The sequence below is a fragment of the Polyodon spathula genome, chromosome 25 (assembly GCF_017654505.1).
Source record: "Polyodon spathula isolate WHYD16114869_AA chromosome 25, ASM1765450v1, whole genome shotgun sequence".
Taxonomy (NCBI): Eukaryota; Metazoa; Chordata; class Actinopteri; order Acipenseriformes; family Polyodontidae; genus Polyodon; species Polyodon spathula.
The window spans coordinates 17,113,390-17,125,632 of record NC_054558.1 but is presented as its reverse complement, the minus strand read 5'-3'; the positions used below and the strand labels follow the sequence as shown (position 1 = coordinate 17,125,632).

The 12,243-nt window shown below is 38.9% G+C and overlaps 1 protein-coding gene across 10 annotated transcripts in view; it reads left to right on the top strand.

The window, feature by feature from the left end:
• The window catches only part of LOC121299880 (rabphilin-3A-like), a 79,453-nt gene that overhangs the window by 29,376 nt on the left and 37,834 nt on the right, over positions 1 to 12,243 (top strand). For 7 of the 10 annotated variants that reach the window (XM_041228067.1, XM_041228069.1, XM_041228060.1 and 4 more), the window contains exon 2: positions 4,607 to 4,749. The exons of 1 other annotated variant lie outside the window; for it this stretch is intronic. The gene's annotated coding sequence lies outside the window, so the exon portion shown is untranslated. 2 more of the 10 variants (XM_041228063.1, XM_041228062.1) reach the window with 2 other exon arrangements.

Below are 12,243 nucleotides of genomic sequence, written 5' to 3'. Positions count from 1 at the left end.
ACTTGTTTTCAGCACAAGAAGTTCTAAATCATCTGTCTCCCTTTTTAATCAAATCCGTTCATTCTCTGTAGGTTCCCTCATGCATTAGGAATAGCGGCCTCTTTGACATTTCAATATGCCAACTAAGTAGTCAAGCCCAGTTCAGCGAGTGCTTTCTATATGAGAGCGACACAGCAAGTAAAACAGAATGCCACAGCTGTAATGTGATGTGCGGGGGGGATACTGATCTTCAAGCCAAATTGAGACGGGCAACCCCCTTTTCCATCTCCGACATGCCCCCGCACAGATGAGCATCGAGAGGCTGTTTGACATTTGTGACTAAGTGTGGTGTGTCTCTTCATATCATTTCAGCAAGGGCTGCTCTCCCTGGGGGGGGGGGGGAATACAAAAGTGACCTTGTAACTTGCTTGCTTTTTACAGCCCTCTGAATCTTCAGTTCACTTTTACTAAGCTTTTGCTCCATTTTACACAAACGGAATCTGTCCCAATTAGCACCAGAGGCATTCTTTTCTGCACATTCTGAAAGTTGTATTTTTGCATTGCAATTCAAGGCAGCTGTTTTAAATGCCACTAACTTTCAGTAAACTATATATATATATATATATATATATATATATATATATATATATATATATATATATATATATATATATATATATATATAGAAATTTTTTGCTGTCCCATAAATACTCCATAAACAAAAAGCTTCTGAACAACTTTCCCCGGCTGAGTTACGAAGGACGGCACTGACGAAGACACTTTCTTGTTTTTGATAAAGTCTCGCTTTTAGGTCAAGTTTAGTCACAGCAATTGAAAGGAATGAGGCTTAATTTATTTGTTTTTAACTACCTATGTATAGCTACCATTTCTCTGGATCTGACATCCAGCTAAGGATGGGTCTATGCAGCTTGTGATTAAGTGGCCCCTTGGGACAATCCTTGCTTACCTATTCATAGCATTTTGCTACATATTAAAAAAATTATGGGACTTCAAAAAATGTATTTGTTGGCTTTGGAAAGACGGTATTTCTTGCAGTTGATTTGTGTTTTTGCTGGTGTTTGTGCTTGTGGCAGAGCAAAGCTCTGCCCTTTTTAAATTGGCAGGGATGGGGTTAATTTCCCCTCCCTGCCTGGGTTTATTATGTTCAGGTGGCTGGGGTTGATTAGTTGATTAGGTTAATTAACGATCAATCAGCGCCCAGCCACCTGACATAAAAGGAGGCCTCTGCTTCTCATTTGGGGGGAGGGAGCTGAGGAAGCTGTTTGGGTGTTTGGGTGTTTGGGTGTTTGGGTGTTTGGGTGTTTGGGTGTTTGGGTGTTTGGGTGTTATCCAGTGAAAGCATTGCCCAGCCTGGAAATTGTTATTTTTGTAAGTTTTGCTTTTTGTCTTTCTTTTTATGTTTAAATTGCTTTGTTTTGGCCCTTGTGCCCTTTCATTTTTGTTTTTATTTATAATAAAATAGTTATTTTTTTGAACTGCAGTCTGTCTCTGGGCCTCTATCCACTCGACAGCCTGCCACATTGCTTTTGAAACATCTAACACAAAGCTACCATACCCTTTTATTAATGCGATGATGTCACCTGCTCAGTTGGACAGCAAGTCTTTTTGTTCTGGCTTAATTTTGCACCAGTCTTCAGCAAACTAGCCTTTTATGGACATTAAAGATTGCATTGGCTTTTATAGAATATTTGTAAACTTTCAGGTACTGTGCAATTATTACGAGATTGAGGATCCTCTGCATGTGTGTGCTCTGGTTTAAAATGAGTATCTATAAGCACTGTATGATGAATGGGGTTAGGGTGGCCAGGCTGGTTCTTACTAAAATGGCCAGTTCTTAAGCACTGTGTGAAATCCATTGTGGTCAATGCGACTTGCTCCACACTAGCTGTATTCAGTGTTGGGGTGTTGCATATATTGATTGATGCCTGGTGTGTGCTAATGCAAGACGGGCAGCCGCCTTGTCAGGGTGGCTCTGCAAGTTTTTTGTCAGTGCTTGTAAAAGGTCTTTGAAAGACTCCCTGTGAATGAAGGCACATTTCAGATGTCCCAGTGCTTTCTTGCCAATATCGGCATTAACTCCCCCCCCCAAAAAAAATCAAAAAAAAAAAAACGACTGTAGTGAAATGACAGATTCAGTTTAATTTCCTAAACATTTTGACTGAAGGGAGAAGTGTTCCTGCTGTGCCGTGATAAAGATGTCATAGTTACAGGATTCTATTCAAATCTTTGTTCAGCGTTTTACAAACGCACAACATCGAATTGTTAATGTAACAAAGGTGCACTCCCCAGTGCAGTAATTTGGACAGCGAATGAGGAATCTTGGGGGAGTTTATGACTGTGTGTTTTGCCAGTTTCTAACTAACGAGTCATTATGAGAAGACTTTTACCGAGTGCCGTTACTCTTGACTGCACAATGTCAGTGTATAAGACTGCAGGTTAACAACACTGCTGTCTCTGGAGAATACTTCATACAAATACAACAGCCTGCATCTGCATTTGACATGTATATTTTTGACAATGGGTAAATGTTTTAAAAGTTCTGTTTTAAATGCTAAACCTTTCACACCCTTTGTAAAAGGTTCTGTATCTTTAAGTGACACACATTGAAGATAAATTGGACTCCTGCTTCTTCAACTATTGCTGCTTTGTGGCAGCCGCTGCTCGCTTTGCTTTTAGACTTGTATTCCAGTTTCTGAGTCAATGAATAATTTAAGATGGAGTGTGTCACCCTTGGATGTTCTGCAGAAAGCCAGACCTACTTTCTGCAGCAAATACAAATTAAAAAAAAAAAAAAAAAAAAAAAAAAACTATCATCTTTTTAATAGGAGACACATCTTCTTGGGCTTATCAGTACAGAGATGGCCAAAACAAGACTCATGTTACCCTGTGATCTTCAGTGGCAATGCACATACAATATCATGAGCCATTTGGTTGCATGATACACACGTCAGCACACAATTGCATTAACATTTCAGCCTCAGTGTGCTACACCGTCAGGACCACTGGGCAATATTGGTTCCATAGCCATTGTGCTGTAATTGGTGGTAATGTTGTGGTGTGCAAATGGTTCTGATAGTTGTGTTTAAGAGTGGTTTCATCAGTCTTGGGTCAATGTCCTCCATCAAAGCCTTTTAGAACAGCTGTCTTGCCTGTCCTGACTAAAACTGACTCACATCACGGAGGTGCAGCTTTGAAATACTTTGGAATACTTTCAAATTAAAAGAGCCATATTATGGTGCTCAAAAGACACCCGTTGGACAGCACTGCTCTAGATAATTGTAAAACATGTACTTATATATATATATAGAAATTTTTTGCTGTCCCATAAATACTCCATAAACAAAAAGCTTCTGAACAACTTTCCCCGGCTGAGTTACGAAGGACGGCACTGAAGGGTGCCTTGATTGCAGTTTATGTGTGTGGGTGTTAACAAATCAATCAAGTGAGGGATAGCCCATGTAGGTCTGTGTCTACCTATTCATTACAGGAGATACTAAATTATTTGCAGGTTGTCGATTCAGCTGCTGAAAAAGGCTCCAGGATGTGTCTACAGACAAACTGAATGCCTCTGCAGCTGCATATACCAACCACTGTTGCCAAGATTCTCCAGTGAGATCTACCACTTAATTTTCCCTTAACTTAATGAATTGTTAATATAAAGTGTATGTATGTGAACATATATATATATATATATAATCTATATATTATATTATTAGATACTACTAATGAATATGATATATATATATATATATAATATATATATAGATAATATATAATATATATATATATATTTAATTCATGTTATTCAATGAAACCATAGCTTGAATAGGATGCTACCCCTGGACCATTCGTAGGCATACAGCAATATACAAAAGGTATGAATTTGACCCCTTAGTGATGTTAGCTTTGTGTGGATACTCTTGGAGTCGTGTAACCTTTTTAAATGGAAAGCAAACCTTATTGTATTGTGCTGATCGGATGTTTCAGGTAAGTGAAGTTCAATTGGATAGCCTTGTGCTGTATAATAACACTCGGCGTGACACAGCTGCATTTAAAAAGTGCTCTAGAAATGGATCCTTGATTGAAAGCCCTTTAGCTAATTTACCCAAACCTCTCTGTGTTTGTTTTTGTCTCTAATCTCAATCTCCAGTGTATTACTCTGAATGTAATTAACTGCAGAATAGTAATTGCTTGAACAATACAGGTTGTACATGTGTGTGTGGGTGCTCATGATTCAGAGCTCTCTTACTGACGTATGCGTTTTGTTGTTCTGTTCACTCCACAGACCTGTAAGTAAGTGGCATTGCTGGTCTAGTCTAGAGCCAGAACAAGTGATTCCATTATACATAAACACCATCATACCCCACCTCTTTGCCTAATTCCTCAGCTACGTTCTGCAGTGCTGCTGCCTCTGGGATTGCTTGCAGCAAACAAACAGATAAGGTCTATTGATTTTGCTTCCTTCTCCTCCCCTCCTGCTTCTTGTCGAGTGCTGTGCTGCTGACTGGTAAAATAGAGCGAGATGGAGGGAGAGCAGTGAGAGGGAGAAGCCTGAATAACCCCCCTGCAATGATCTCCTCCTTGTTGTGTCTTCTTTGCTTTCCAGCGAGCTCTGCAGAGGATCCCCGCGGCTGCTAAGAAATTCAATTCCAGCGAAACGTCCGCTGGCAGCCAGGGGCTTTTCTCTAAACTCCCCCAGGGCACGGCTGTGCTAATACCAGACTCACCGGAGCGGTTCCACTTCATCAGGTACTGTAGCGATCGTCTCTTTCCTGCTGTTCTTGTGGATTTTCAGTTCTACAGTGCCTAACGTTTTTTATAGATGAAAAATACAACAAAAATAACAGTTTTGCTATTTATTTAAATAAATATGTCCTCCTCAAACTGGGAGACTTCTCATTGTGGGGAATTGTATTTTATAACAATATTCTATGGGGTCTGTACACATTGTGATCCCCTCTATCTAAAACCCCAAGCCCACTTTTCCTTTATCTGTTGGAAAAACTGTGGACTTTGTTGGGGAGGCACTGAATCCAGATTCCATATGTGTTTTAATATATTAGATTAGAACAGACAAAATACCAAGTTATACTATGTTGAAATGCTCAGTATCCCTTGGGACAAAGGGATTTATTTACTGTTCTTTATCCTGCATATATATATATATATATATATATATATATATATATATATAATATAATATAATAAATATACGCTTCATATATAGTATATATATATACATACATACGACCTGTCCTCCTGTCCTCCTGTATGTAGCTGCAAGAGCATCTCTTACTCTTGGTGTTTTGTTATAACTGAGGAATGACGATTTCTATCAAGAACAATCTAAACATCCTGTCTGCCTGCAATGACCATACACTCGACAGTTTATTTATTTATTTTTTTTATCCAATCACTGTAATTACGCTGGAATTCCTGACATTTTTATCCAATTTCATACTGGTGAAGGGTATTTACATTATTGATATTTTTCCTTTACAATCTGTTTTTTCACAGGGTTATGGTTTTGCTGCTAGAAAGCACAGTCAAGTTTCACAGTCATTGAAGTGATTACTACCAGTGGAAAATCTTTTTGGGGTTTCCTATTACCAGTACGAATTCTACTGCCAGTAAAAAGAATGCTGCCAGTAGTTTAATATCAGAGCTTTAAGTGTAGAGAAAGTGAGATGGGTGGTTCTGTACAGCTACTAGCCACAGTAGAATCCACTGCCTTAGTGCCAGATACAATTCTACTGGTAGTAACATCTGCATCCAGGCCGTTTGGCCGAGTGTACAGTCATTTTTTTAGCACATAGATCTCTGGTGCCCTGCCTATATTATTGTACTTCTTGAAAGGTATAAGAAGCTATGACCACACTAACTGTACCACCTAGCCCCCTCCCCCAGTTCATTATCAGATAACATGGTAATAAATGCAACACTGATGCTGCATAACACTATATAACTATGCTGCATAATCTTTCAGAAATAAAATTAAAAACCAAGATAACAAGCTTACTAAGTGTTCATATACATTTTTTTGCTATAGATATTATTACAAAAAATATTGTGAAGTAGATCTCAGAAAAACGTGTTGATGCGTACGATGAAATTCAAATGCTGAATTTTGAATTGCGGTCATTAGCTTTGTTGGCCTGTTAGGAATACCTTTGTGCACAGTAGTATGTTGGTTTTCAAAGTGATTCGGATGGACTATGCACCTACAGTCTTGTGTTGTCTTTATAAAGATGAATTCTACGTGGAGACCAATTCAAAGAAAATGTTATCTATATTTTATTCTCTTCTGGTTACAAAGAACAGTTAGAGAGCCCTATTAACTGGATTGGGTGAAGCCACAACGGCATTAGTTGCAAACTAGAAAGAATAGCTGAACATCAAAGGAAATCCAGAGGGTACTTAGAAATACGTTTTAGCTGGCCTGATTTTAGACTGAGACCACCAGGGGATCTGCACTGATTAATAACACTCTAGGGTGAGTTTCTATAGCTAATTTAGTTTGATGTTGTTACTGGGAGTATACAGTGCAGCGATCCCTCTGCTGTAATGCAGTGCCGGACAGATTACATTTTGACCTTTGATGCACTGTCTTCCAAAACCGCTGATGCATTTTTGGACTGATCTCCCAAGAATGGTCAAAACTAACAGCCAATATACATTTAGATTATAGAGTGGGAAACTGGGAAGGTATTGGGATCAATATGACGTGATGAACGAAAACAAAGCTTAGTGACTCCGTTGGACGACTTCTCCAAGATGAGGAGAAAGAGCCACAGGGATAAGCAGACAAGCATTATATTAGAGCTCTATTGAACTGGGGTCCCAATATCCAGCCCTGCTGGCCAGCTAAATGGAGTCCTGTGTTGATTAGCTGTCAGATGGGATGGATTCCCTCCTCAGAGGGTTGGTAGGTTTGAACGAATGTGTCAAGCACATTCAGTGAAGATATACTTGCAGTCTCAACTAATTTATACAATTTGAAACCAGCAGAGCTGCTCGGCAGCAGCCCTCTATGTGAAAATATACTTCAGAGAGCAATGCACCCAGTTTTGAGTTTTTTTAATGCACAATTCTGGAAAAAAATTGAAAGAGAGTCCAATTGTGTGTAAGGCACATTTAAGGAGTAAAAGTTAATAAATGAATTTAGTATGTCTCTGCCTGTTCAAGTGTTTTTGCTCATCTCAAATTATTGCTTAGAAACCAAGGTTTATTTTACTGTTGTAACAGAAATTGAGAGAGTCATGTTGAGAGAACAAACATAACTTGGGGGAGACACAGCAATTGGGAATGCGTTTCAAGTGGTGCTGGGAAATGTAGTTCCTGGAATATGATGGTGGTCTTAGCCAAAACATTTGTCCAATACACCTGACAAATGTGTTTATTTATGTATAAATTGGATTCTGACCCTATTAATGTGTCTTCAATTATGACAATAAGATGAGCTGTATTAACCGTTGACACAAAATATGCCTGGCTTACAGTGAAACCTGAAATATAGTACTAAGTATTACATTGAAGTGTTTATGAAAATATGTTTTTATCCATCAGTAAATCCTGCTGTACTGTACATGCACAACATAATATAATAGAGTAGTCCGTTGTGTATCTGACTGTGGTGGGACCAGACTAATAAAGAATATGTTAAATGTCTGACTTCAATTTAATCTTGTTTTAAATACCATTATACACAGCTGTAACAATTACCTTATTCACACAATTATGGTTTTGAGATTCAGCTTTTATTAGGGAGCTCCCCTAAATAGCCTTGTTTAGAAAGATACAGGGTATTAATGTTTGTGACAGAGTAGCGGTGTGGGTGTGTGCATTCGCTGCTGAGTGACAGGCAGGAGCTCGAGATGGAGGTTGAAGTTGACACGCCCCCTGCAGGCGAACAGGATTTATTTACATATCAACATATCTCCAGCAATGGCAGTGCACTGAGCACATACAACACAGTGTACGAAAACTTTGCTAGGATCTATAATCTATGAACTGATCTTCTGTGTTCACTAATAAACTAACGTGGCTGAAGAGCTTGTTCAGAGCGGATATGCGACGTGTGGATATGGGATGGATTAATGCACTTAAACATAAGAAATATTTAACTTCAGGAAGCTTACTTACGACTGTAATGCTCCCCCTAAATTAGATTAAGTGGGTTGGAAATCAGTAATGTGACTTATTAAATGTGATTTGATCCTGTAAACATGAACTTATACGGACATCAGAATAAGACCTGTGCTTACCTCTCAACTAGAGCTTGCCCTTTAGTTAAATGTTAAGTCTCTGAATCATATGGTTTGCAGTTCGTGTCCAGCCCTTGCCTTTCCATTCAATTCAGTGGGATGAGATTCACTACAAAACCGCAGTGTGAGGAGAACAGAAAATATATAATCTCCCATTGAATCCCTGCACAAGAGAGACTGCTTGCAAGGTCTGATACCTTCACACATCTCCAGATGACATGTGCTTACACTGATGTATTCAATAGAACTCCCAGGAAGAGCTGTAACTAAGGTCTCGAGACAAGCACAGCAAACAGCACAGCATTCAAAGGAAGATTGGCTAATTGAATTTATTTGCTTTTTTCGTGGTTGAAAGCAGAGAGTGAATTTTTAATAAATAAACAGCAGTGATGTCTAAGCTTGCCAGGGAATGGCACTGCATTGCTCAGTCTTTGTTTAGTTTCACATACTGTACAGCTCTGCAGTTTAGTCTTTCTTGTCTAGTTTTTACCTGTGTTATTTTTCACAAACGTCTTTTAAAAAGTTTATTTTAGAATTTCTAAATTTAGCACGATTGAGTGTTTAATAGTTCTAGATGCTGTTTAGCTTATTTGAATTACACTATGGGTGTCCGTGTAGGACAGTGGGATGTCAAGATCCCAAAGTAAACCCCACAGAATATGGAATCAAATATAATATTTTTTATGCATGCTGTTGCAATGGTTTAAAAATTCTATGTAACTAAATAGAACAATTCTGAATAATACCTATAAATACCAACAGTGGACTACTACAAAAATTCTAGCAATTTCACTGATGTTGAGAAATGAAAAGTGCAACCAGGGAAACTGCTTGAAAAGTTGCTAATTATTTTCATTACTTGATGACTTATCTGTATGGTTTTGTATTGGCTCATGCCATTGTTACTGCCTTTATTCTACAATTTTCCTTTGCAGCAGTAGACCCTTGCATTGCCACTGCACACTAAGGATTTCTGTTAAGCAGAGTGATCAGACCAATCCGTGGACATTTTCAATTGCGTAACGGATTACAGCCAAATGCAATCTAAAACACATATAGGAGTGTATGATAGAATCAAGGCAGTTATCAAGTTCCCCTTGTAGAGTGTGGCTGACAGATGAATGGACCATTTTTTAAATGAGTTTGTTATATTGTAATTCAACACGCATCCTTTTACAGAGTACTGTAACTCTAGAGTGTTCATGATTTATTGTTTCATACGATCTAAAAACGTTCCTTCTGAAATGCACAGTGGTTGCACTCAATGATTAGTATGCTTGCATCACGTGCACTGCAGTGCATTGAGACGCTGCTTTATAAAGAGGGGTCAGAATTGATCCTCGGGGAGCACCCTCTCAAACAGAGCCATCGGATAACACGTGGCTGATTAGACCTTAAAGTAAATGAGGTCTATGGGAAGCACTACTCTGCAATGGGAGGCTAAAAAGTTATTCATTCAAATTTGACATGCCTCCAGCAAGTCAATAAACACAACTCCCATGTGTATCCTTTGAGAATTGGTAACAAAAAGCAAAATATACAGGGCCTTGCAAAAGTATTCAGACCCCTGACCAATTTACCAATTCTCTCATATTACAGAATTACAAATGGTACACTGAAATCTCGTTCTGTTTGATATTTTATTTTTAAACACTGAAACTCAGAATCAATTATTGTAAGGTGACATTGGTTTTATGTTGGGAAATAATTTTATGAAAAATAAAAAACTGAAATATCTTGCTTGCATAAGTATTCAACCCCCATGCTGTAGAAGCTCCCAGTTTGCACCGATGAAAGAAATTGCCCTAACGAGGACACGGTTACCTTATCATTGGCCTCCACCTGTGAACCATTAAAGTTGCTGTCACATTTTCTGGATAAAAACCCCACTGTTGAAGGATCATTGGTAAGGCTGTGAATCTGAAGGAAAATGAAGACCAAAGAACATTCTACAGAAGTTTAGAGATAAAGTAATACAAATGCATAGATTAGGGAAAGGATACAAAATAATATCCAAGTGTTTGGATATCCCAGTGAGCACAGTTGGATCAATAATCAGGAAGTGGAAGCTGCATCACACCACCCAGGCACTGCCAAGAAAAGGCCATCCCTCAAAACTCAGCGCTCAAACAAGAAGGAGACTTGTGAGAGAAGCCACAGAGAGGCCAACAATCACTTTGTAGGAGCTACAAAGTTCGGTGGCTGGGAGTGGAGTAATGGTGCACCAGTCAACCGTATCAAGAACTCTGCATAACACTGGCCTGTATGGGAGGGTGGCAAGAAAGAAGCCGTTACTCAAAAAGTACCATCTGAAAGCACGTCTGGAGTTTGCCAGAAAGCATGAGAGTGACCCAGCTGCGATGTGGGAAAAGGTTTTGTGGTCAGATGAGACTAAGATAGAGCTTTCTGGCCAAAACTCAAAGCGCTATGTGTGGCGCAAACCTAACACTGCCCATGCCTCAAGACACACCATCCCTACAGTAAAGTATGGTGGTGGCAGCATCATGCTGTGGGGATGCTTCTCATCAGCAGGGACTGGGCATCTTGTTACAATTGAAGAAAGAATGAATGGAGCAAAATACATGAAAATACTGCAAGAGAATCTGCTTCAGTCTGCTAAAGAACTGAAGCTTGGGAGGAAATTTACCTTTCAGCAGGACAATGATCCCAAGCACAAGGCCAAAGCAACATTGGAGTGGCTCAAGAACAAAAAGGTACGAATGTCCTACAGTGGCCCAGTCAAAGTCCTGATCTCAATCCCATTGAGAATCTGTGGCACTATTTGAAAATTGCGGTCCACAAGCGTCGTCCAACCAATCTGAACAACCTGGAGCAAATCTGCCAAGAAGAATGGGCCAAAATCACTCCGACACTGTGTGCAAAGCTGGTACATACTTACCCCAAAAGACTTAAAGCTGTTATTGCAGTGAAAGGTGGCTCTATCAAATATTAATGTGTGGGGGTTGAATACTTATGCAAGCAAGATATTCCTATTTTGTCACCTTACAATAATTGATTTTGAGTGTTTTAAAAAAAAATATCGAACAGAACAAAATTTCAATGTACCATTTGTAATTCAGTAATATGAGAGAATTGGACAGGGGTTTGAATACTTTTGCAAGGCACTGTATATGCAGTAAAACTAAGACCATTTGGACCACTATGGGATTAGTTATACAAGGAAGTCTTTCTGGAAAGTTACTTCGTGCCATCAAGAGGTAAAGTCACAGCAGTTCAAACACGTTTGCCATTTAAGTGCAGATTTTAATTAAATGCAGGCCTGCACCTTACTTAAATTGTAGACTCAGTGGGTCATATTTTTAAATAATTTCCTCTTTTTTTATTAACTCCTGTTTTTTTTAAAGAGAAGTAAATCATGTTAATGTTACAAAAGGGAACATAACACACCGAGAGGCGTTAAGAGAACTTTCAATATATCACTTAGTTGTTTTGGTTCGAGTTTTGTAAAATGAACAGGGGCTTCCCTCCTTTCAAAACACAGGAACTAATTGAAGACTGGAGTAAACCCTTTGAAAATATCACCCATTGTGCTTTCCGCTTAACCAGAACATCGTTGAAATGGAAACAGAAAATGACAGAACAGTTTATTTCCAGGCAGGGGTGGGGGGGTCTGGTAGTAAATGAGAAATTGAAGTAATAAAAGATCATTTTTTCTTAGCAACTGACAGTCTGAACAATTTAATATTCATTTTATTCGGACAGATTTTGGAACATTCATTTTTGGTCAGAGCTCATTACTTTGGGAGCATTTATCGTGGAAAATTAAAATGTACGTCTTAAATAACTTTGAAAGCCAGCAGCAGATGACAAGGTCAGACAAGATTGGTCTTTAATTACATTTTCATCCAACGAAACTTGTCAAACGAGAAAATGAATCAATGTGGGCTGCTGTATTCCCATGCAGGAATGAGTCATTCCTCATTAACCTTGCTGAGGTGTGGGATGGAGGATTCCCATC